The following is a 27347-nucleotide window of genomic DNA, read 5'->3' on the forward strand; positions in this document are numbered from 1 at the left end:
AGTTTGTCAGTTGAGATAGTTTTCCAGCCTCTAGACACATGTTCAAAGTAAAAACAGGCTGGGGGGAATTATCTGTTACGGGTTTACTCTTACCTGAATGGGTCTCCCAGGAATGGATTACTTTGCTGTTTAGCATTCCTCTTTGGGGTCTATTTTCAGAGGGTTCTCAATCTGGCTCCCTTTATTCTCTCAGTAACCCAGAGTTTTTCAAGGTTTCTATACAGAGCTTTCAACTTTGTTAGTTTCTAAGAAAGTTTAATGCCTACCCACCACCTGCATCTTTTCCCGCTGGGTCTTTGCACCAGGAGACAGATGCAGTGTTAAATAACTACTCCATATATCAAACAATGACCCATCCTTGGGACTCTCTAGTGCTCTAAATCACAGACTACACTGAGCAACAGGTAAATGGCCACATTTTTCTTCATTAGTCAACATGAATAAAAGGAATGTCTCATTTAGGAAAAGCATTCAAGCCTAAAAGCCTCAAGAATCAGAAGTCATGATTGGAAACTAATTCTAGAAAGATTGAAAAGGGAAATAACCCTTAGACATTGATTTTTTAAAATCTCCAATTCCCATGGAGTAGCCTCCAAATTATTAAAAATTCCTTTAAAGGGAGTCAAGTTCAAATGAACTATTTCCAAGCTCAAATGAACTATTTCCAAACTCCTTTCTCATCTCTTCACAGGAAAAAAAAAGTAGTTTTTCCATAATGTGAACAGAAGTCCCTTCAGAGCATTTTCCCCTTTCCTTTACTGAAGTATACATGTGCTTTCATAGATCTTCTCATAAAAAGGAAAGAAGTATACATGAATCATGATTGTACAACTGAAATGTTCTCAAAGTCAATGCATCCATGTCAATGGGGAAACTATAACAATGAGAACTCATCACAACTTCCAGAAGCTCCCTTGCAAGTCTTTCTAGTTATTATGCTATACCCCACCTCCCAACAAAGGGTAACAACAGTTCTGACCAAATATAATTTAGGCTTGTTTTTGAAATGTGTACTTCTGTTCAACATATACCCTTTTGTGACTTGTGTCTTTCGCTCAACATTTCGTTGAGTGAGATGCATCTATGTTGATGCATGCAACTGTCGTTTGATTGTCATTGCTATTTAGTACTTCATTTTAGTACATCATTGGCACAGCCTATTTAGAAAACTGATACTATGTATTAAAGATGAACATATGTGTTCCCTACAACCTAGCAATTCTATTCTTATATATCAACAGATGAATAACTAATTATGTATCTGTTGATATATATCTGTTTTTAAAAAGTATATCCCTATTCAATATGTACCATTTTGTGTCTTGCTTCTTCTACTCAACATTACATTGAGTGATTTTTATCCATGGTGATTCATTTAACTGCAGTTTGATTATTGTCATTGTTATTTAGTACTCCATTATATATGTGAAGGACTATTTATTTATTCATTCTGTTATTATGAACATTTGGCTTATTTTTTGTTAGACTGTAAGTGTTGTCACAACAAAGGATTCATCTGAACTCAGTGGCGGCTCTAAAACCAAATGTTCCTTCAAAGTTTTACAAGTTGGAGCTAAGAGCAGGGCTTTTATAACCTCCATTAATTAGACAAAGTCTTCCTTGGAAAGGTGGTGTGACATCAGTGGAGGAATTCCAAGAGAAGGCAGACAAATAAATGCTTTTATCTAACAGCACTCCTAGCAGCTAGAGAAATAATTATCCTTTGCACCTCAAAGCAGGGTGTGAAAGTGAAGGCTGGCCACGTAGCACAGTATGCACTAAAAATCCTTTCCACATGCACAAAGATTTCCAAGAAAATTCTTAAGTCAACATTTGCCAAAATTATGAGGTCACATGTCTCCATCATATTATGGTGAAAAAAAACTTATCAAAGGGATGACTAGAAACCTTTACAGAACAAGTTTCTAATTGTAACCCAAATCATAGTAGGCATAAATGAAGTCACGGACATTTAAAAACTCAATTTTTGACTGGGCGAGCTGGTTCATGCCTGTAATCCCAGCACTTTGGGAGGCCTAGGTGGGCAGATCACCTGAAGTCAGCAGTTTGAGACCAGCCTGGCCAACATAGCGAGACCTCATCTCTACTAAAAATACAAAAATTAGCCGGGCATGGAGGTGAGTGCCCATAATCCCAGCTACTCGGGAGGCTGAGATAGGAGAATCACTTGAACCCGGAAGGTGGAGGTTTCAGTGAGCCGAGATCACGCCATTGCACTCCAGCCTGGGCAACAACAGTGAAACTCCACCTCAAAAAAAAAAAAAACACACACACACTCAATTTTTAAAGAACTTTTCTTTTTCTGCTCCTGGATACTTTAAACCTCACAATTTCTCTCAGTGATTTCTGCAAGATCCCAAGAGAGGTTTTTCTCTGTGTGAGAAATCAGTAGGCTCATCCATCTCTTTGACAGTCTCCTTGTCAAGGCACTCCACATTTGCGTGTTCTGACAGTGCTCTGCCCTGCCGGGAAAAGCAGTCGGTGCTGATGGACATTTTGCCCCTCAGACTGCTAGACCTGCATTGTAGGATGAAGCACAGAGGGCTTCTTTCCTATTCTATGCTGCATTTTGTCACTGGGCCTCACAGCAGCTCTGCTTGTGTGCAGATTCCTCTAAAGCCTTTCTTGGAAATAGATCCTAAAGTTTGGTCTATAGTATCTCTCTACAAAAAGGCTAAAAACAGTTAATTAGACCAGATGGGAAAAAAAATAATAATGCCATTGTCCTGGCCATTGTTGTTTACCCTGATTTTTGCTCTCACTCCTAACTCTTCTCTCTGCCTCCTACACAAAAGCCTATACATACGGGCCCTCCATATTCATGGGTTCTGCATACCTGGATTCAAATAACTACAGATAAAATATATTGAGCAAAAACAATAAAAAATAACTACAATAATAAAAATAATACAAATTTTAAAATATAGTATGACAACTTTTTTATTTATTTATTTTTTTTGGAGACAGAGTCTTGCTCTGTCGCCCAGGCTGGAATGCAGTGGCCGGATCTCAGCTCACTGCAAGCTCCGCCTCCCGGGTTCACGCCATTCTCCTGCCTCCGCCTCCCGAGTAGCTGGGACTACAGGCGCCCGCCACCTCGCCCGGCTAGTTTTTTGTATTTTTTAGTAGAGACGGGGTTTCACCGTGTTAGCCAGGATGGTCTCGATCTCCTGACCTCGTGATCCGCCCGTCTCGGCCTCCCAAAGTGCTGGGATTACAGGCTTGAGCCACCGCGCCCGGCCCTAGTATGACAACTTTTATATAGCACTTACCTTTTATTGGGTATAAGTAATCTAGAAATGATTTAAAGTATAGAAGAGGATGTGCATAGGCTATATGTAAATACTATTCCATTTTATATAAGGGACTTGAGCATCTATGATTTTGGTATCTATAAGGTGTCCTGGAACCAATTCCCCACAAATACTGAGAGACGACTATACTCATATCAGTTCATGCAAACAGTTACTTGCAGAGATCACAGGTCTGTCACCTCCACAGACCACCAGACTATGAGTCTTAGCTTGCACTCACCAGAGAGCCCTGCCACACTATTAGCAGAATCTTTCAAAATGCTTATTGTTGAAACATTTGAGACATATATTTTTTAATTCCTCTATTTTAAAAATTTTATTTGTATAAATATGTAGTAGACAAGAATAATTCTTTTACATGGATATATATTGTGTAGTGGTGAAGTCAGAGCTCTTGTGTGTCTATCACCCGGTTAATGCACATTGTATCCATTAAGTAATTTCTCATCATCCAACCTGCTTCTATTCCCTACCCTTCCAGGTCTGCAGTGTCTGTCATTCTACTCGACACCCATGTGTACACATAATTTAGATCCCACTTATAAAATTGGTAAAGGCATAGAATCATAAAAATCACACTTTTACATGGTTATAGGCAGAATTGTGCCCTGCCTCCTCCCACCCCCAAATTCACATGTTGAAGTCCTGATCCCCAGTACCTCAGAATATGATTATTTAGAGACACAAGTCTTTAAGAAATAATTATGTTAAAAGGAGGCCATGAGGGTGGGTCCTAATTCAATATAACTAGTGTTCTTATAAGATAGTAGAATATAGACACATATAGAAGGAAGAGGACATGGAGACACAAGAAGGAGCAGATAGCCACTACAAATTAAGACAGAAGCTTAAAAAAAAAAAAAAAAAAAAAGACAAACCTTGCTGAAACTTTGATCTGGAACTTCTAGTCTCTAGAATTCTGAGAAAATAAATTTCTGTTGTTCAAGCTTCCAGGTCTGTGATACTTTGGTATAACAGTACTAGCAAACTAATACATACATTTTTATTTTTTTTTGTTGTTATTTTTCTTTTTTTAATGGAAGTACGTGTATTTTAGAGAGCTCTATATTGCTTGATAAATAACTTGTATTTAAATATGGGGTTTGATCATATTTCTTTAAAAGGCGGGCATTAGTGGGAGGCTGAGGCAGGACAATCACTTGAACCCGGGAGGTGGAGGTTGCAGTGAGCCAAGATCGTGCCACTGCACTCCAACATGGGCAAAAAGAGTGAAACTCCATCTCAAAAAAAACATCAACAACAAAAATGGGCATTATGACCTTGATCAATATTGTAACCCATCTTTTTCTTTTTATTTTCTTTTTTTTTTCTTTTTACACTTTAAATTCTGAGATACATGTGCAGAATGTGCAGCTTTGTTACATAGGTATACACGTGCCATGGTGGTTTGCTACACCCATCAACCTGTCATATACATTAAGTATTTCTTCTAATGCTATCCTTCCCCTAGCCCCCCCACCCCCAACAGGCCCCAGTGTGTGATGCTCCCCTCCCTGTGTCCATATGTTCTCATTGTTCACCTCCCACTTATGAGTGAGAACATGTGGTGTTTGGTTCTCTCTTCCTGTGTTAGTTTGCTGAGAATTATGGTTTCCAGCTTCATCCATGTCTCTGCAAAGGACATGAACTCATACTTTTATATGGCTGCATAGTATTCCATGGTGTATATGTGTCACATTTTCTTTATCCAGTCTATCATTGATGGGTATTTGGTTGGTTCTAAGTCTTTGCTATTGTGAACAGTGCTACAATAAATATATGTGTGCTTGTGTCTTCATAGTAGAATGATTTATAATCCTTTGGGTATATACCCAGAAAAGGGATTACTGGGTCAAATGAAATTTCTAGTTCTAGATCCTTGAGGAATCACCACACTGTCTTCCACAATGGCTGAAAAAATTTACACTCCCAGCAACAGTGTAAAACTGTTCCTATTTCACCACATCCTCTCCAGCATCTGTTATCTCCAGCATCTGTTATTTTAATGATCGCCATTCTAACTGGTGTAAGATGGTATCTTGCTGTGATTTTGATTTGCATTTCTCTAATGACAAGTGATGATGAGCTTTTGTTCATATGTTTGTTGGCTGCATGAATGTCTTCTTTTGAGAAGTGTCTGTTCATATCCTTTGCACACTTTTTCATGGGGTTGCTTTTTTCTTGTAAATTTGTTGAAGTTCCTTGTAGATTCTGGATGTTAGCCCTTTGTCAGGTGGATAGATTGCAAACATTTTCTCCTATTCTGTAGGTTGCCTATTCACTCTGATGATAGTTTCTTTTGCTGTGCAGAAGGCCTTTAATTTAATTAGATCCCATTTGTCAATTTTGGCTTTTGTTGCCATTGCTTTAGCTGTTTCAGTCATGAAGTCCTTGCCTATGCCTATGTCCTGAATGGTGTTGCCAAGGTTTTCTTCTAGGGTTTTTATGGTTTTAGGTCTTATGTTTAAGTATTTAATCCATCTTCAGTTAATTTTTGTATAAGGTGTAAGGAAGGGGTCCAGATTCAGTTTTCTGCACATGACTAGCCAGTTTTCCCAACACCGTTTATTAAATAGGGAATCCTTTCCCTATGGCTTGTTTTGTTCAGGTTTTTCAAAGATCAGATGGTTGTAGATGTTTAGTGTTATTTCTGAGGCCTCTGTTCTGTTCGTTGGTCTATATATCTGTTTTGGTACCAGTACCATGCTGTTTTGGTTACTGTAGCCATGTAGTATAGTTTGAAGTTAAGTAGTGTGATGCCTCCATCTTTGTTCTTTTTGTTTAGGATTATCTTGGCTATATGAGCTCTTTTTTGATTCCATATGAAATTTAAGGTAGTTTTCTTCTAATTCTGTGAAGAAAGTCAATAGTAGCTTGATGTGAATAGCATTGAATCTATAAATTACATTGGGCTGCAGTATGGCCATCTTCACGACATTGATTCTTCCTATCCATGAGCATGGAATGCTTTTCCATTTGTTTATGTCCTCTCTTATTTCCTTGAGCAGTGGTTTGTAGTTCTCCTTGAAGAGGTCTTTCACATCCTTTGTAAGTCGTATTCCTAGATATTTTCTTTTTGTAGCAGTTGTGAATGGGAGTTCATACATGATTTGGCTCTCTATTATTGGTGTATGCCTGTGGTTTTTGCACATCAATTTTGTATCTTGAGACTTTGCTGAAGTTGCTTATCAACTTAAGGAGATTTTGGGCTGAAACGATGGAGTTTTCTAAATACACAGTCATGTCATCTGCAAACAGAGACAATTTGACTTTCTCTCTTCCTATAGGAATACCCTTTATTTATTTCTCTTTCCTGATTGTCCAGGCCAGAACTTCCAATACTATGTTGAATAGGAGTGGTGAGACAGAGCATCCTTGTCTTGTGCCAGTTTTCAAAGGGAATGCTTCCAGCTTTTGCCCATTCAGTATGATGTTGGCTGTGGGTTTGTCATAAATAGCGCTTATTATTTTGAGATACATTTTATCAATACCTAGTTTATCGAGATTTTTTAGCATGAAGGGATGTTGAATTTTGTCAAAGGCCTTTTCTGCATTTATTGAGATAATTATGTGGTTTTTGTCATTGGTTCTGCTTATGTGATGAATTACATTTATTGATTTACATATGTTGAACCAGCCTTGCATCCCAGGGATGAAGCCAACTTGATCGTGGTGGATACGCTTTTTGATGTGCTTCTGGGTTTGGTTTGCCAGTATTATATTGAGGATTTTTGCATCGATGTTCATCAGGCGTATTGGCCTGAAATTTTCTTTTCTTGTTGTATCTCTGCCAGGTTGTGGTATCAGGATGATGCTGGCCTCATAAAATGAGTTAGGGAGGAGTCCCCTCTTTTTCTATTGTTTTGAATAGTTTTAGAAGGAATGGTACCAGCTCCTCTTTGTACCTCTGGTAGAATTCGGCTGTGAATCTCTCTGGTCTTGGGCTTTCTTTGGTTGGTAGGCTATTAATTATTGCCTCAAATTCAGAACTTATTATTAGTCTATTCATGCATTCAACTTCTTCTTGGTTTAGTCTTCAGAGGGTGTATGTGTCCAGGAATTTATCCATTTCTTCTAGATTTTCTAGTTTATTTGCTTAGAGGTGTTTATAGTATTCTCTGATGGTAGTTTGTATTTCTGTGGGATCAGTGGCTATATCCCCTTTATCATTTTTTATTGTGTCTATTTGATTCTTCTCTCTTTTCTTCTTTATTATATTGGCTAGCAATCTATTTTGTTAATCTTTTCAAAAATATAGCTCCTGGATTCAATGATTTTTGAAGAGTTTTTCATGTCTCTATCTCCTTCAGTTCTGCTCTGATCTTAGTTATTTCTTGAGCAGTGGTTTGTAGTTTTTTAGTTTGTTTGCTCTTGCTTCTCTAGTTCTTTTAATGGTGATGTTAGGGTGTTGATTTTAGATTTCCCACTTTCTCCTGTGAGTGTTTAGTGCTATAAATTTACCTCTAAACACTGCTTTAGCTGGGTCCCAGAGATTCTGGTATGATGTGTCTTTGTTTTCATTGGTCAAAGAACTTATTTTTTTTCTGTCTTAATTTCGTTATTTACCCAGTAGTCATTCAGGAGCAAGTTGTTCAGTTTCCATGTTGTTGTGTGATTTTGAGTGAGTTTCTTAATCCTGAGTTCTAATTTGATTGCACTGTTGTCTGAGAGACTGTTTGTTATTATTTCCATTCTTTTGTATTTGCTGAGGAGTGTTTTACTTCCAGTTATGTGGTCAATTTTGGAATAAGGGCTATGTGGTGCTGAGAAGAATGTATATTCTGTTGATTTGGGGTAGAGAGTTTTGCAGATGTCTATTAGGTTTGCTTGGTCGAGAGCTATGTTCAACTCCTGAATATCCATGTTAATTTTCTCTCATTGATCTGTCTAATATTGACAGTGGGGTGTTAAAGTCTCCCATTATTATTCAGTGGGAGTCTAAGTCTCTTTGTAGGTCTCTAAGAACTTGCTTTATGAATCTGGGTGCTCCTGTATTGGGTGCATATATATTTAGGGTAGTTAACTCTTCTTGTTTCATTGGTCCCTTTACCATTATGTAATGCCCTTCTTTGTCTTTTTTGATCTTTACTGGTTTAATGTCTGTTTTATCAGAGACTAGGATTGTAACCCTGCTTTTTTTTTTTTTTTTTTCCATTTGCTTGGTAAATATTCCTCCATCCCTTTATTTTGAGCCTATGTGTGTCTTTGCACATGAGATGGGTCTCCTGAATACAGCACACTAATGGGTCTTGACTCTTTATCCAATTTGCCAGTCTGGGTCTTTTAATTGAAAGGCATTTAGCCCATTTACATTTAAGGTTAATATTGTTATGTGTGAATTTTATCCTGTCATTATCATGCTGGCTGGTTATTTTGCCCGTTAGTTGATGCAGTTTCTTCATAGTGTCAATGGTCTTTCTAATTTGGTATGTTTTTGCAGTTGGCTGGTACCGAATTTTCCTCTCCATAGTTTGTGCTTCCTGGAGGAGCTCTTGTAAGTCAGGCATGACTGTTACAAAATCTCTCAGCATTTGCTTGTTTGTAAAGGATTTTATTTCTCCTTTGCTTATGAAGCTTAGTTTGGATGGATATGAAATTCTGGGTTGAACATTCTTTTCTTTAAGAATGTTGAATATTGGCCCCCACTCTCTTCTGGCTTGTAGGGTTTCTGCTGAGAGATCTGCTGTTAGTCAGACCACAGTGCAATCAAATTAAAACTCAGGATTAAGAAACTCACTCATTTTTTCCTTCATTTGAACCTTGGTGAATCTGATGATTATGTGTCCTGTGGTTGCTCTTCTCAAGGAGTATCTTAGTGGTGTTCTTTGTATTTCCTAAATTTGGATGTTGGTCTATCTTGCTAGGTTGAAGAAGTTCTCCTGAATAATATCCTGAAGGGTGTTTTCCAACTTGGTTCCATTCTCCCGATCACTTTCAGGTACAACAATCATACGTAGGTTTGGTCTTTTTACATAACCCCATATTTCCTGGAGGCTCTGTTCATTCCTTTCCATTCTTTTTTCTCTGATCTTGTCTTCGTGCTTTATTTCATTAAGTTGATCTTCAATCTCTGATATTCTTTCTTCTGTTTGATCAATTCAGCTATTGATACTTGTGTATGCTTCACGAAGTTCTCATGCTGAGTTTTTCAGCTCCATCAGGTCATTTATGTTCTTCTCTAAACTGGTTATTCTAGTTAACAATTCCTCTAACCTTTTTTCAAGGTCCTTAGCTTCCTTGCATTTAGTTAGAACATGCTTCTTTAGCTTGGAGGAATTTGTTATTACCCACCTTCTGAAGCCCACTTCTGTCAGTTCGTCAAACTCATTCTCCGTCCAGCTTTGTTCTCTTGATGGCGAGGAGTTGTGATCCTTTGGAGGAGAAGAGGCATTCTGGTTTTTGGAATTTTCAACCTTTTTACACTGGTTTTTCTTCATCTTTGTGGATTTATCTAGCTTTGGTCTTTGATGTTGGTGACCTTCGGATGGGGTTTTTGTGTGGATGTCCTTTTTGTGGATGTTCATGCTATTCCTTTCTGTTTGTTGGTTTTCCTTCTAACAGTCAGGCCCCTCTGCTGCAGGTCTGCTGGAGTTTGCTGGAGGTCCACTCCATACCCTGTTTGCATGGGTATCGCCAGCAGAGGCTGCAGAACAGCAAAGACTGCTGCCTGTTCCTTCCTCTGGAAACTTCATCCCAGAAGGGCACCTGCCAGATGCCAGCCAGAGCTCTCCTGTATGAGATGTCCATTGACCCCTGCTGGGAGGTGTCTCCCAGTTAGGAGGCATGGGGATCAGGGACCCACTTAAGGAGGCAGTCTGTCTCTTAGCAGAGCTTGAGCACTGTGCTATGAAATCCGCTGCTCTCTCCAGAGCTTGCAGGCAGGAATGTTTAAGTCTGCTGAAGCTGTGCCCACAGCTGCCCTTTCCCCCAGGTGCTCTGTCCCAGGGAGATGGGAGTTTAACTGTAAGCCCCTGAGTGGGGCTGCTGCCTTTCTTTCAGAGATGCTCTGTCCAGAGAGGAGGAATCTAGAGAGGCAGTCTGGCTATAGCAGCTTTGACGAGCTGCTGAAATTTATTCAGCATTTCAAGTTGTTTGCAGTTATAACTTCCAGGCAGCTTTGTTTACACTGTGAGGGGTAAACCACCTACTCAAGCCTCAGTAATGTCAGCCACCCCTCCCCCCACCAAGCTTGAGCATCCCAGGTCTACTTCGGACTGCTGTGCTGTCAGTAAGAATTTCAAGCCAGTGGATCTTAGCTTGTTGGGCTCCATTGGGGTGGGATCCACTGAGCTAGACCACCCATCTCCCTGGCTTCATCCTCCTTTCCAGGGGAGTGAACAGTTCTGTCTTGCTGCTGTTCCAGGCACCAGTGGGGCATGAAAAAACAAAAAAAACAAAACAAACAAACAAAAAACTCTTGCAGCTAGCTCAGTGTCTGCCCAAACAGCTGCACAGTTTTGTGCTTGAAACCCAGAGCCCTGGTAGCATAAGCACCCGAGGGAATCTCCTGGTCTCCTGGTAACAAAGACCATGGGAAAGCATAGTATCTGGGCCATAGTGCACCGTTCCTCATGGCACAGTCCCTCTGGGCTCCCTTGGCTAGGGGAGGGAGTTCCCCACTGTCTAACCAGTACTAATGAGATAAGCTGGGTGCCTCAGTTGGAAATGCAGAAATCACCTACCTTCTGCGTTTATCTCGCTGGGGGCTGCAGACTGGAGCTGTTCCTATTTGGCCATCTTGCCAGCCACACTCTCTCTTTGTTTTTTAGGAGCTTTATTATGATGTTCCTTTATTATGGTGTGGTTTACTTCATAGTTTTCTATGTGGAATTCACAACTCTTCTTGAATCTATGTCTTGATGTTTTTCAGCAGTTTTGGAAAATTATCAGCCATGTCTCTTCCAATATTGCTTCTTCCCTATTGTCTCTTTTTTTCTTCTTCTAAGATTGTGATTACACATTTGATATTTTCATTATTTCTTATATGTCTCTTATCCTCTGTGCTTTCCTTTGCTTTGTTTCTCTATACTTTTTTCTGAATATTTTCACTGACTCATCTTCTAATTTACTAATTCTATTTTTGGCTATGTCTAATTGGCTCTTAAACCCACACATTGATTTTTAAATTGACTTTTAAATTCATTTATTGCGTTTCTACCCTAGAATTCCAATTTCATTATTTTTCTAGATTCCAGTTCTATACCAATTCTCTTTACATTGTCCTTTTAGTTAGAATATTTATCATAGTTACTTAAAGGTCCATGTCTGATAATTCTAATAAATGTCTCTCCTATAGGTCTGATTTATCTTATTTTTTCCTGGTTTTTTTTTTTTTTTTTTTTCTTCTCTTCAGTTTTTATCATTTGCCATTGCCTCCTGGAAGGTGTGGTAATATTTTATTAAATGCTAACATTGTATATGAAATATTTTAGCAATACCTTTATGCTTTTGATGATGTTATCTCCCTCCATATAGTATTTATTTTGCTTTCAGTGTACTATTAGCCTAGGAAAACTGCTTTAATATAACAAGGGATCCAACTGACATGACAGTTTGTTTCAGTAACTGGAAGGACTTACTGTGTTCATTATTGATTTCAATTTGTATCCCTTTAGGGATCCCAACTGAAAGCCTGGTTGTTTACCAGGTCCCTGACACATTCACAGATTCTAATACCTAATTTTTGTCCCCTCGGTCCCATGGAACTGCCAAAAGCAGCCCTCAGTTTCTCAATTTTGTTGACCTGGATAGGAAAGGCAGCACCAAATTTCAGGCTCCTCTCCTGGTTCTTTTATCATCTTGACAATCTTGAACTCTCAATTTTTGACTGGCTTATAGCTCTCCAATGTCATCAAAATGATTTTTAAAATTTATTCAGCATTTCAAGTTGTATTTCCTGAGTAGACTTCTAAAAGCATAATTTCTTGGTCAAAGTTACAAACATTTTAAAACTCTAAAACATTTTTGCCCTATTGCCTCCAGAAATATTTGGCTACCTATAGTCTAACAATTAGGCTTGGTTTTAAGTGACTATCAATAACTTTACTTTTTTTAATTTGAGAAAAACATGAAAATATTTTTATCCTGGAAAATATTTTTCTCCATCCATCCAGCCATAAAATTTTATTAATGGAATTTTTACTTTATTCTTCACACACGGCAAAAGATCTCTTTGGGCCTGATTCAAAATATATTAAACTTCACTCATAAAGATATTTTATTCCTAGGAACATGTTTCCATTTATATCAAACAGGGAGTTCCCATGAAATTCATGTTGTAAACTTAAATGCAATTGCTTCAATAATTGCTGAAATAAAGGTCTGGTGGGCAAAGCCTAGGAAGCAGAAAAGTAACTTAAAGTTTTGCACATGGTCCGACATTTCAAACATACATGGATGGCATGACACTTTCCATGCATCTTCTGTTGCCACCCATTAGGAATACACCTAATTGAACATGTTAATAAGAGTCCGTACGTGGCTTGATTCAGCTCAGGAGAGGTAGAAAAACTCAAGTTCTGAGCTTTGTAATGACAGAAACAAATGCTATATGGCCTCTTAAGAAAGCTACAAGAATATGAGGTGGTTTAGGGTACCTCAACCAGAGAGGCTAACTTCAAATTACCAGACACATCTATTATGAAGTGTTGAAAGGAAAAAGAAAAACAAATAATAAAGTTACAAAATAAAGTTTATTTTATCAAAATTAAAACGGCTTCCTTCCCTCCACTTCAGAGTAACCTTGAGATGGAACAGTCTGAGGATTACATTGCTATAATCCCTTAGCAGTTAGTTCCACAGCAGGAGGTGCCTGCTACAGACAAAATTATAGGGTTAGGAATGTTCACAATTCAGTGACCCGATTGGCTGACTATTCCTTAGAGCTTTAGAATCAAATATTTATACATCTAAATGGGAGCAAAGAAAGGAAAATGGTTCATAAAGAGAGTCCCAGAGCATGTATTATTGAAATAACAGATGGAAATATTATATTTTTGAAACATTCTTTCTATAAAGAAGTCTTTTGAAGTGTGTTTTGGTAGGATAAGCTGAGCCAAAAGTGGAGCAGAGTGAGAGAAAAAAATAAGGTTTTATATTCAAATGTTTGGTGTCAGCAGAGTATAAAGTTAGCACTTCCCAAAAAAGGCATGTCCCAAAAAGCACTGCAGCACAATGTGTTTGCTCTACTTCACATAACAGTCCCAGAGGAGAAATATTTCAAAATACATTTTACCATCACTGCTCAGTTTGTGTGTGGACTCTCCCAAAACTTGACCTCTGACATCTTTGCAGAGGGTGTATGATCTCCCACCATTGAATTTTTTATGTTTCCTAAAATGACTGAAACCTAAGCTAAGACTCAGTCATTATCTTGAAAAAGCTGTTGGCTACCTCATACTTGCTGAGAGTTGGGTAAGAAGTATATTTAAATTGTAGGTTTTATGCCACATGGACAATAGTGATTGGTCATCTAGGCAGGGCTTACAGACTAAAAATGGAGACATGCAGAAAGCAAGAAAGTAGGCAGAAGGCCAGATGAAAAATTCATCACACTTTCTTTATTTTCCTGTACATGGGAGCCTGTACCCATGACAGAACTAACAATTCAGAATTATTCTGTTGTCTTTCCAGAAAAAATATCCCATTACTAAGCAATCAATTTGAAGTGCTCCATGGCCAGTCCAATTTCTCCATCATTTAGCTCTGAGGACATGGTTCACTTATCCTGCTAGTCTCAGCTATTAGCTGGATCTGCCATATGATGATGTGATTTATTTCATGGCAACTGGTAGTCACTCTGGTTGAAAAAAGAAAAAGAATCCACAGGAACACAATGATTTTGATCTTGTATCCAGACAAGATTTATATCTGTGACAGAGATCTGAATGCAATTCCTACTTGAGTCATTCTTAGGGGAAACAAAAGGAAGACTAGCCTGGGAGAAGGACTACTGGCTGGGATGTAAGAAATGAAGCAATTGCTGGTTCTCTTTCCTTCAGTACCCTGTTAAGTCCAGGGTATTGACAGATTCACATCAGGTGATCTAGGTATTGATAAGAGTTTGGGGATGTGGTGTTTGTATACAGGCCTTCAGCACCAAACAATAGTCAGTTGGCAAAGGGCATAAATCCAGTAACCTATGGCCTCTGAAGATTCAGAATTGAGTAACCATATGGCAACTTCTAACTTCTGCCAAAAGAAAGAAACAAGAAAGAGAAAAAGAGACAGTAACTCACTTGCACCCACCAGTGAGGCCACCTTAGAGCAAAGCAAAAAAATGCTTTAGTGATGGCTTCTTGGGTGACAGCATCTGTTCAGGGAGTTGACTCAGAGAGCCTCAGAAGCTCAGGGTTCCAGCCAGGAGCAGAAAGGACTCTTGGCAGAGCTATTTCCTGTACCTCTTTTGATCATAAAGCTCAGTTTTGGAAAGGTTCTCACCAGTCTTGTGGTTTCCTGGTCGTGCGTCAGTACATTCTGGCTGAAACACTTCCCTTCCTTCAGGCCAGCCCCTCTGCCAATGGCTCCCAGTTCTATGGTTCACTCTCTTCAGCTTTGAACTAGACTCCAAGGACACTGCTGGCTGCAACATAAACCTTGAATGAGAGTTTGCAGCTGGGATGGTAGCCCTCCCCTCCTTGTGATGGGGATCCTAAAAAGAAAAAAATAAGGGTAAAACCAAAAGTCCATAGAAGCATAGAATTTTAGAATCAATGAGTAGTTAGCATACAATCTCTTTTCCAATATAGTATGCAATAGAGTCACCTGGGCAACTGGTTAAAATACAGAGATTCTTACTCCAACCTCAGACCTTCTAAATGAGAATCTTTAAGTAGAGAGTGGGAATCTGTGTTTTCAAGAATCTCCTTGGCAATTCTTACGTAGTCACTGTATAGTATAATTTACCAAGTTTTGTAAATTAGGAAACCTAGGTACAGAAACATTAATTAACTTTGTCATGGTAAAATAGGTGGCCTAAATCTCACGTTGTGCTCTTTCTATTGTACCACATTGTTCTCTACTCTTCTTTCTTGTGATTCTGTAATCGGGCTTGGGTCTCGTGCTTCCTAATCATGCACTCTTCCTGTGATGTATTTCTCTAAAAAATAACTCAGTCTGTTTATATAAGGTCATTTTCAAATCCCACTACCCTCAAACACAGGCCGTATTAGACAAATGTGTAAGCTCAGAACAGCTATTAGAAATGGTAATGTTCTTATTCATCTGTTCCTGGTGAGAAGGTATATATGATGTGACCAGGGACACTGGCAGTTTGGATAGCTCACATATGCCCTCCCCCACAAACCAAAATAAAAAGGAATTCTTCAGACACTTTAGTAAGTGATAATTATATACAGTCATTCAAAGTTTTCAGGGTTATTTATAGAACAAAGTTTCTGCTGGATGGCTTGGGTATGCTACAAAGTAGAAATGGTTAAGCGGAAGACCAAAAGATTCTCCAGTGAAAATGGGTTATTTTTCTCTAGAAACTTAATGGTATTAGAAACTGTAAATTTTGCAATGGATCAGAACCATCATAAGCTGAAAGGAGCCCTAAGGATGATATATGTTTCATCATTCCCATGCTTATAGACCAGAGTGTGAACTGTGCCAGGACTCACAGACTAGCTCAGAGAAGTCATAATACCATGTGATTAAGTACTTCATGGTATATGCATAGAGGAAACTTTTAAAATAATGCAAGAATAAAATTGTGGTTGACACTGCAACTTTTGGAGTCAGATAGATCTGAATCAAAATCCCAGATCTACTACTCACCAGCTGTGTAGACTTGAGGAAGTTTTTAAATTTCTTTAAGTCTTAATTTTGTCCTCTATAAAATGAAACCTGAGAGGGCTCTCAAGAACATTAAAGCATGAGAGTGGGAAGAATGTATTGGGGAGGGGGTGATGGGTTTTGGAAGAAAACAACAGACAAAGCGAGAAATATAGGTAAACCAAAGTTATCCAAGGAGAAATACAAAGTTATCCAAGGAGTAACAAACTAAAAATATTTGTATGATAATTAACCTAAAATATTAATGTGAGTTTTGACACCAAATCCCATGAGTCCTGTGCCCACATTAGGATATGTAAAGATTGTCAAATATGGATAACATACACGTATTGTATAAGCCCCATGAAATTAGGGAGTTTTATATGTTTGTTCACTCCCATGCTTTCTGCTCAGTTATGGAATGAATGAATAGGTTGGTAGGATCTAAAAAGAGCCAAAGTCTTGACACCTCGACAAGAGAGGAGGTCAATTAATATGTAATGAATATATAAATACCTCTGAGCCTTCTGGGTGACTGCCTATCCTGTGTGCAGTTATGTGTGCCAAGTCTCTGCCATACAGCCAAGAAATGAAGGTTAGGTTCTGTTGTAAGAACAAAGTAGATTCCCTGTTGTGATGCTAAAATGTCTTAAACTCTGCTTCAATACCAATGAACTTCGGGAACACCTGCTTAGATAAAAGTTCTAATATTAGTAACAAATTGCTTAATACTTGATATTATCTCAAATCAGATGCCACATCAAGAAAGCCATAAGTTTTCCTGAACATTTCCAAAACATTGCTACAATATAATGGAGACTTGGTGAAAAGGTGTTGGAAGTAAACCATAATTTAATAAATCCTTCTTGTATTACAGATGAAGTCCAAAGCCATTAAACTGGCAGAAAAAAAAGTGAGGAGAGAAGAAGGGGGAGGTTAGTAGAAAGAAGGAAGGAATGAAAGAAGGAAAAAGGAAGGTAGACCAGCAAAGAGTATAGGATCATATACTTAAACAAAAATATAAGTAAACTAAAACTTGCAGTTATTTTTTAATGTATATTCCCTTAACATATCATTACCTTAAGTTAAATTAGTCACTATAAAATGAGTCAAAGTGTTGCGAAGAACAAGAGTAGTTCCCTCTTCACAGCTCATTGATATGTACCTAGTGCCTTGGTAGTGGAAGTGGTGCAGCATGCTGGTTATGAGCTCAAACTTGGGGTCATGGAGATGAAGATTGGCTCTGCCTCTCACTAGTTCTGTGACTTCAAAGAAGCCACTTATGCTGACTGAGCCTCAGTTGTTTTTGTTTTTTTGTATAAGGGATATAAGAATATATACCTCATAGATTTGTATAAAGACAGTTTTGATAATAAATCCCAAAACATGGTATACAAGGCTCAACAAATGGTAACTACCATTTTCATCATCATCACTAATATTCTTGACATCTTGAAACATCTCAATATCTGAGATCCTGAAATCTCTGTTTTATTATTTAAAAATGTATTATGTGTGTTGGTATGGAGAATGGGGCTGCGAAATGTATTTATTGCTGGAGCTCTTGGGAGAAAGATCTAAAACGCTGTACCCCTGTGGCAGTTGAGATGACTATACTTAGCTTTTATATGTATCCTGTGCTCACTAACTGCATGCAAATTTTTCTATCCTTTGTATTCGACCTTCTGGTTACACACAATAGATTTTACCTTTTGCTGATGAAGCAACTAAAGGAAAGAAAAATGAAATACTTGGCCTGGGATCATAAGATGAGCCATAATTATCTTAATTCCCCAAATCCCAGTCCTGCGTTTAGCCAAACAAACTGGAGTTACCATGGGGTAAAACAATGAGTCAACCACAGAGATATTTGGGACAATTTTAAGACAATCCAAATACACTTTGCATTTCTTAGTTTGTATTATACAAAAAAAAAAGTAAACTGAAACAGAGGAATGGAGAATACAAGGCTGTGTAGTAAAAATAGTAAGGAGTCTTTTAGATTCTACTGTAAAAACAAAGTAGATTTGATTCATGAGCTACAGGAAGATTATTCTGCCAAAAGAGAACCAAAAGAATGAGGTAAGTTTTAGAGAAAAAATGATTAACATAGTCTGTGTGGTTACTAAGGTTGTTGCATGGAGACTTAAAATATTTAAATGAAATAAGAAATTCTGAGAGGCCAGAGAGTAGAATAGAAGAACACAGAAATAAGAGTAAGGAGGCCTGGCTCTGTTCATCATGAATTGAACTGCTTTTTGGAGATCACATATTTGCTAAAATGGGGATATCTATCCTAACCCTAAAGAATGGTTATGAAGATATAAAAACAAAATACTAGTTTTTTAAAAACTAAAAATAATATGCACACTAGGTATTATTGAAACTTACTTATTAGGAAACATTGCTTATTTCATATGACCACCCCTGTCTCCACCAGAAGAAACCCTGGAAAAAAATGTAGCCTTGAATCCCATTCTCCTTTACCCATAAGTAGACATGTATTAAATACTAATTCTGGATATTGTAAAGGATTCAAAGACCTACAAAACATGAATTCTGCCCTTCAAAAATTTAGTTGGAGTATAAAACATAAAAGGTATATAATTACAGAAAGATAAATTATTTGATAAAGATAAATCATAGTTTGATAAATTGCTAAAAGATTTCCACAAAAGACTACCATAAAAATTTTTTCATATTGATGAAAACTAAAATGGTTAAAGGGAGAAAAATAAAAGGAAGTTGAGTTTGTGATAAGACATGGAAGAATTAAATTGTTAAAATGAAAGTGTGTTTTTTTAATATCATAATGAAAAGTTAAACATTCATCCGACAGAAATTGAGGAAAGTCTAAAAAATATTTTAGTAAGAATGAATCTTTTGGAAGACTCATCTAGCACTGGTGGTTTGGATAAGGAATAAAAGCAAGGAGGCTCATTAGGAGACATTTGTGATAATTCGAATACAGGAACAAGTGCCTGAAATACAGTTATGGCTGTAGGAATTAAAATGAAACAAGTATATGAGAAATTTTTAGAGAGATTTCTTACGGAAACAGTCTACAAAATCTGACATTTGATTCAGTGAATAAAGTAAAAATCAGGATACAAATCAGACAAAAGAGACTATGGTTTTAAGCCTCAGTTCAGAAAAACATGGTCCTACCTATAGATATAGAATGTCACAAGGAGAATGTTTTGCTATTATAACATTTAAGAATAAAATTTTCAGCACAATACTTGGGGAGTAGTAATAGCTCTAAAAATTACTACTGTCAGATATACTTAGAGATGTCTCAGTAAATCAAGGGTAGGTTAGAGAAAATCAGAGACCTGGAAACACAAATTCCAATAGTCTGCAAATATGCTATCTACCTTGTGGACTGGGCATTATCCACTGTGACATAAGCAGACATATCAAGTTTACATGGCCTTAGAAAAGTGAATAGTTAAATTTGCTTAGGTGTTATCAAAGCCTAAGTGTTGTAGTGTCTTTCAGAGCATGTGGGATGTGTATCAATAGATTATCTCTTCTTACAGTACATTCTAAGAATGATGATGTATTCTCCCAATAATTCACAACAAAAACTTGAATAATTGTGGTCAGCAGAATAATAGTTCCCCAAAGATGTCTATTTCCTAACCCCTGGGACCTTGAATATGCTACTTTACATTGTAAAGGGGTCTGCAAAGATGATAAATGTAAGGATCTTGTGATGGAAGATGACACTGGATTATCCAGTTGAGCTTACTATAATCACAGGTCCTTTTAAGTGAAAGAAGACAAGAAAGTCAGAGTTAGAGAGAGATTTGAAAATGCTATGCCTCTTAATTTGACGATTAAAAAAGTGGCTATGAGCCAAGGAACGCAGGCAACCTGTAAAAGCAAATAAACAGATTCTCTCTCCCTAGAACCCCTAAAAGATAGGCAGCCCTTTCAACACCTTAATATGAGTCCAGTAGGACTTTGCAGGACTTCTGACCTACAGAATTCTAAGGTAATAAATTTGTATTCTTCAAAGCCTCACTTGCTACAGAAAAAATAGGAAATTCACACAATAATATTACGTATATTTGTTGAATAATACATGTTAATTGTTGAAAATTAAAAGTCTATAAAAATAATATTTTTAACAATACAATGACCAAATTTACTTATCTGGCACTGACAGAATAACATGTACCTGATTTGTCTTCTTATAAACAACTAGAAACTCGACAAAATGTGAGAAAAAACTCTTTTCAGATATATGACTATATTCTCTACAAGAGAGTAGGAAAATGAAGTGAGCTCTACAATCCCCCAGCTGTCTCCCTGAAAACACTTTTGAGACCACATTTGAAATTCCAGCCATCCAGAGGGAAGAGACTTTTTAGAACATCTGTACCATACAACAGAGACTCAAGAAATATTGTACCTTAGTTGCAGGACTAAACTAGCTCCAGAAGACAGGCAACTCTAGACCTGCACTGAGAAAGTTTAAAAATAAGCCTGAAAAAATTAAATGAAATCTCGATTTATCTAGCTGGCACTCAAAACAAGAGTTAACACTCTTCAAATGGAAGGAAACAAAATACACAGACTTTTCAATGTAATATTCACAGTGTTTCAGCAACCAATCAAAAAATACTAAATATGCAATAGGCCAGGAATTATGACCATAACCAAAATAAAAATGAATGATAGAAACAGATGCAGAAATGATAGAGATGGTAGAATCAGTATACAAGGATATTCAAACAGCTATAATAAATAGGGTCATGAAGTTAGTAAAGCACGAACATAAGAACAAGAGAAATCAAAACTAAAGAGAGAAATTGAACTTCTAAAACTGAAGTTCATGTCAACTTCACTAGACGGGAATAGCAGCCAATTAGACATTACAGAAGAAAAGATCAATGAATTTGAAGACATAGCAAGAGAAACTATCCAAACTATAGCACACAGAGAAAAAAAAGGTAAAGAAAAAGATAAGACTCAGTGACTGTGGAGCAATATCACATAGTTTAACATACATGTAAATGGATGCCCAGGAGAAAAACTATTTGAAGACGTAAAATCAGAAGTCTCCCAATTTGATGAAAACTATAACCCATGTATCCAAAATGCCCATGCATTCAAGAAGCAAAATAAAAGCAAAAAGAACCATAGGAAGTCCTATCATTATCAAATTACTGAAAATCTGTAATAAAAAGAAAATATTAAAAGCAGCCAGAAATAAAAAGACACATTAAATTCAGGGAAACAAATATAAGAATGATTAGGCCTGGCGCGGTGGCTCAAGCCTGTAATCCCAGCACTTTGGGAGGCCGAGACGGGCGGATCACGAGGTCAGAAGATCGAGACCATCCTGGCTAACACGGTGAAACCCCGGCTCTACTAAAAAATACAAAAAACTAGCCGGGCGAGGTGGCGGGCGCCTGTAGTCCCAGCTACTAGGGAGGCTGAGGCAGGAGAATGGCGTAAACCCGGGAGGCGGAGCTTGCAGTGAGCTGAGATCCGGCCACTGCACTCCAGCCTGGGCGACAGAGCGAGACTCCGTCTCAAAACAAAAACAAAACAAACAAACAAAAAAGAATGATTAATGACTTCTCAGAAATAAAAAAGCAAGAATACAATGAAATAGCGCCTTTAAAGTGCTGGATACAAAAAGTGTCAACCTAGAAGCTAATATACAGAAAAAATAACCTTCAAACATGGAGATGACCTAAAAGTATTTAAATACAAACAAGAACTGAGATAATCTGTCACTAGAAAACATACATTAAGAGAAATGTCATGGAAGTTCTTCAGGGCCAAAGGAATATCAGATGGAAACTTGGATTTATAACAAAAATGAAAAGCCCTGAAAATGGCATATGTGGATAAATAGGATAAATTTTTATTTAACTGTAATTTACTTTACTTTTTAAAATCTACTGTTTAGAACAGTAACAACAATATATTGAAGGCTAATTTGTGTAAAAATATAATCTATGACAATATTAGCACAATTATGACAATTTTATGGAAATAAAATTATATGGTAGTAAGAGTCTTACATTATACATGAAGTAGTATATTATTTGAAGGCAGACTTAAAGAAGGTAAAAGTGCTTATTATAAAACTTGAGTAGTCACTACAAAAAAAGACCACATTGACAATAAACAAAAAAAGGAAATAGAATATTTAAATATACTCCATTAAGACCAAAAAAGCCATGAAAATGGTAAACATATATAAGCAGGAAAAATGAAGAAATATTTAGGATAGTAAACAAACATGATGAAAGGATTAAACTTAACTGTACTGATAATTACACTCAATGTAAATGACCTAAACATCTCAATTAAAGGCAGAGATTGTCACATTGGATAAAAAAGCAAAACATAACTCTATGTTGTCTAAAAGAAATACACTTTAAACTTAAGAACATACAGAGGTTAAAAGTGAAAGAATAGAAAAAGATACCACAGAAACACTAAAGAGAAATCTTATATGGCTATATTAATATTGGGCAAAATATAGTTCAGAACAAGGAATACTATCAGGAATAACAAGGCCATTTCATAATGATAAAAGAGCCAATTCATCAAAAAGATGTAACAATCCTAAATGTGTATGCACTTTATAATACAGCTTCAAAAATACATAAAATAAAAACTAATAAAATGAAAGGAGAAACAGAAAAGCCCACAATTATAGTTGGATGTAAAAACACATCTCTCCTAGTAATAAAACAGGTTGATAGAAAATTAGTCTAGAAAACTTGAACACTATCAACCAATGTGACACCTAATTGACATATACCAACAATGGCAGGATAGACTTTTTTTCACATGCAAATTGGACATTTACCAAGATAGACCATATGCTGAGACATAAAACAAGTCTAAACAAGTTGAATGGATTGAAATCATATGTCATATGCCCTCGGACCTCAACAAATTTAAATAAGAAACTAATAACACAAAGATGTATGAAAAATCTCCATATTCTTAGAAATTAAACATACTTCTCAATAACCCATGAATGAAAGAAAAACATTTAAAGGCAAATAAGATAATTCAAGTTGTTTGAAAAATGAAAACACAACATATCAAAATTTATGGGATACAGCTAAGTGATTGCCTGAAGATAAATGTACAGTTTTAATGCTTATGTTAGAAAATAATATGTAATGTCAGTGATCTAAGTTTTCCTTCAAAGAAGCTAGAAATCAATTAGACTATTAAGCATAAAATAGAAAAAAGAAAATAATAAAGGCAAGAGCAAAACTCAATGGAATAGAGAAGAAAAAAAGGAGATAAAAACCAAGTATCTAAAAGATACTTATTTTTAAAAGATCAATAAAATATAGATATCTGGCTAGATTGACCAAGAAGACAAACTTTTTAAACCATAACAGAGAAAAAACAATACATTTGACTTTATAAAAAAAAATTTTTTAAACTCGCCAAAAGAGAAAATTAGGATATTAAAATGCAATCCATAGACAGGGATGTGGAGGGATATCTGTAATATATATATTTGATAAAAGGCTTGTATCCAAAATATATACATATAAAATTTTTGCAACTCTTTAATGAGAAAAGAAGCAACCCAATTTTTTGAAAATGGGTAAAAGATTTGACTAATTTCTTGCAAAAGAAAATGTATAAATGGTAAATTAATGGGCGGAAAGATGATCCACATAATCTGCAATCAATGAAATACAAAAAGCAAGTCCACAGTGAGATATTACTAGACAGGCATTTAGAATGGCTAAAAATACTTAAACTGTCAATATTCATTGTTGTTATGAATAAAAAGTAAGGGAAATTTTTATATGTTGATAATGAAAGTGTAAAAGGTATACACCATTTTGGAAAAGAGTTTAGCAATTTGTGTCACAATACGCTTACTGTTTGGCTCAGTGATTTCATTTATTGGTATTTACCCATGAAAACTGAAAACATATATTCACAAAAAAAAATCTGTATACAAATGCTCATAACGGCTTTGTTCATGATGGTCCTAAACTGGAAACAACCTAAAGTTCCATTAACAGATAAATGGCTAAACAAATTACAAATGCTGCTTAGCCAAATGAAACAAACAAACAAACAAAACAAAACAAAACAAAAGAGAAAGAAAGAAAGCAATGAACTGCTGACATATGCAATAGCAAGGATAAGTTTCAACAATATTAGGTTGACTGAAGAAAGTTAAAAACAAAACAGTACATACTGTTTTATTGTATGTGCATTCCATTATACTGTTACACATTGCATTATATGACATCTAGAATAGGCAAGACTGATACAGTGACAGAAAGAAGGTCAGTAGGTACTTTGCTGAGTAAAGGGAGGGATGCTGACAGCAAATGGGCATAAGGGAAATTTTGGGGGTGATGAAAATATTCTATATCAATTCAAGTGATTGTTATATGAGTTTATATGTTTGCCAATACGTATTAATTGTTCACCTAATATATATGCATTTTATTGTAGGTAATTTATATTTCAATAATGTTGATTTTAAAGAAAAATCTATTTAAAAATCTATAAATCTGTCATCCAATTTTGTTATAATTATTTCTAATTTTTTCAAACTTCTAATTCATATTCAAGATTCTATTCTATGTACCATTTGATACCTGTTTCTCTACCTGTACCATTTATAAGCACTTGATGCATATCATCCATAATTATTTACAGACATTTGCTAACTTAATGATCCCTATGATCCTTTATTATTTTAATAAAAATTTATCTTATAGTTTGGTATTTAGATGTTCAGTTTCTCATTTTTAGAAATAATACTCCAGTCATCACCTCTACACATAAAGCTTTGTCCACATTTCTATCAGTTCCTTGTGAAAGATTTCTAGAAAAGCAATACTGGCTTAGGTTGAAGGATCCAGGAAGAAGATATTTATATGTGGCCCCTACTTTTCTGGAATTTTACTTATAAAAATTCTGCTTACAAGGTGAACCACAATGACAAACCAAGACTATGATTCTTATTTCAAGATGATTTGCTTGGAAGATACATTTTAATTAATTAGCCCATTAAAAATTGGGGCAAGATGGCTGGGCACAGTGGCTCACAACTGTAATCCAAGCACTTTGCATCATTGTCTGATGCAAAGTTTGCAAATATTTTCTACTATTCTGTAGGCTGTCTGTTTAGTCTGTTGATAGTATCTTTTGCTATACAGAAACTCTTTAGTTTAGTTAGGTCCCACTGTCAATTTTTGTTTTTGTTATAATTGTTTTTGTAGTTTTCATCATGAAATCTCTGCCAGGGCCTATGTCCAGAATAGTATTTCCTACATTTTCTTCCAGGGTTTATGGGTTTTAGGTTTTACTTTTAAGTCTTTAATTTATCTTGAGTGAGTTCTGTACGTAGTAAAACAAGGGTGTCCAGTTTCAATCTCCTGCATGTGGCTAGCCAGTTATCCCAACACCCATAATTGAATGAGGAGTCCTTTCCCATTTCTTGTTATTGTCACCTTTGTCAAAGATCAGATGGCTGTATTATAGATGTGCAGCTTTATTTCTGGGTTCTCTAAGCTGTTCCACTTGTCTATGTGTCTGTTTTTGTACCAGTACCATGCTGTTTTGGTTACCATAGTCTTGCAGTTTAGTTTGCAGTCAGGCAGTGTGATGCCTCCAGCTTTATTCTTTTCACTTAGGGTTGCTTTGGCTATTCAGGCTTCATTTTGATTCCATATGAATTTTTGAATAGTTTTTTTCTAATTCTGTGGCAAATGTTTTTGGTAGCTGGATAAGAATAGCATTAAATGTGTAGATTGCTTTGGGCAGTATGCCCATTTTAACATTATTGACTCTTCCTATCCATGAGCATGGAATGTTTTTCCATTTGTTTGTGTCATCTCTGATTTCTTTCAGCAGGTTTTTTTTTTTTTTTTTTTTTTTTTTTTTGAGACAGAGTCACACTCTATCTCCCAGGCTGGAGTTCAGTGATGCCATCTCGGCTCACTGCAAGCTCTGCCTCCCAGGGTCACGCCATTCTCCTGCCTCAGCCTCCTGAGTAACTAGGACTACAGGCACCCACCACCACGCCTGGCTCATTTTTTTTTTGTATTTTTCGTAGAGATGGGGTTTCACTGTGTGAGCCAGGATGATCTCAATCTCCTAACCTCGTGATCCGCCCGCCTTGGCCTCCCAAAGTGCTGGGATTACAGGCGTGAGCCACCGTGCCCAGCCTCAGCAGTTTTTAAATTCTCATTATGGAGATCTTTCACTTCCCTTGTTAACTGTATTCCAAGGTATTTTATTACTTTTGTGGCCACTGGAATGGGATTGCATTCTTGATTTAGTTCTCAGCTTGGACACTGTTGATGTATAGAAATGCTAATGATTTTTGTACATTGATTTTGTATTCTGAAACTTTGCTAAAGTTGTTTATCAGATCTAGAAGCTTTTGGGCAGAAATTATCAAGTTTCCTAGGTATAAAATCATATCATCTGCAAAGACAGTTTGACTTCTTTTCCTGTTTGGTTGCCTTTTATTTGTATCTCTTGCCTGATTGCTCTGGTTAGGATTTCCAGAACTATGTCAAGTAAGAGTGGGCATCTTTGTCTTCTTCAGATTCTCAAAGGGAATGCTTCTAGCTTTTGCCCTATCAGTATGATGTTGGTTGTAGGCTTGTCATAGATGGCTGTTACTATTTTGACATATGTATCTTCAATGCTTAGTTTGTTGAGGGTTTTGAACATAAAGGGATGTTGAATTTTATTTAAATTCAACATTCTATTGAGATGATCATGTGGTTTTTCTTTTTAGCTGTTTATGTGATGAATCACATTTATTAATTTACATATGTTGACCCAACCTTGCATCCCAGGAATGAAGTCTACTTGATCATGGTGGATTAGCTTTTTGATATGCTGTTGGATGTGGTTTGCTAGTATTTTGTTGAGAATTTTTGCATCTACATTCATCAGGGATATGGGCCTGAAGTTTTTTTTTTGTGTTGTGTCTCTGCCAGGTTGTGGTGTCAGAATGATGCTGGCTTCATAGAATGAGATAGGGAGGAGTCTATCCTACTCCAATTTTTGAAATAGTTTCAGTGGGATTGGTATCAGCTCTTCTTTATACATCTAATACAATTCATCTATGAATCTATCTGGTCAGGGACTCTTTCTGGTTGGTAGGTTTTTTATCATGATTTAATTTCTGAACTCTATTGATCTGTCCAGGGTTTCAATTTCTTCCTGGTTCAATCTTGGGAGGTTGTATGTGTC

The 27347-nt window shown here is 36.6% G+C and overlaps 1 long non-coding RNA gene across 4 annotated transcripts in view; it reads right to left on the reverse strand.

Moving 5' to 3' along the window:
* LOC105484393 (uncharacterized) overlaps positions 1-27347 on the reverse strand; it is a 122856-nt gene that overhangs the window by 42064 nt on the left and 53445 nt on the right. For 2 of the 4 annotated variants that reach the window (XR_011611016.1, XR_011611021.1), the window contains exons 2-3: positions 14775-14985; positions 13873-14133 (exon numbers count right to left, since the gene is read on the reverse strand). This is a non-coding gene — a long non-coding RNA (uncharacterized lncRNA). Of the gene's footprint in view, positions 1-13872; positions 14134-14774; positions 14986-27347 lie in introns of those variants that run through there. The other 2 variants (XR_988897.3, XR_988895.3) reach the window with 1 other exon arrangement.

The sequence above is a fragment of the Macaca nemestrina genome, chromosome 1 (assembly GCF_043159975.1).
Source record: "Macaca nemestrina isolate mMacNem1 chromosome 1, mMacNem.hap1, whole genome shotgun sequence".
In the NCBI taxonomy this organism is placed as follows: domain Eukaryota; kingdom Metazoa; phylum Chordata; class Mammalia; order Primates; family Cercopithecidae; genus Macaca; species Macaca nemestrina.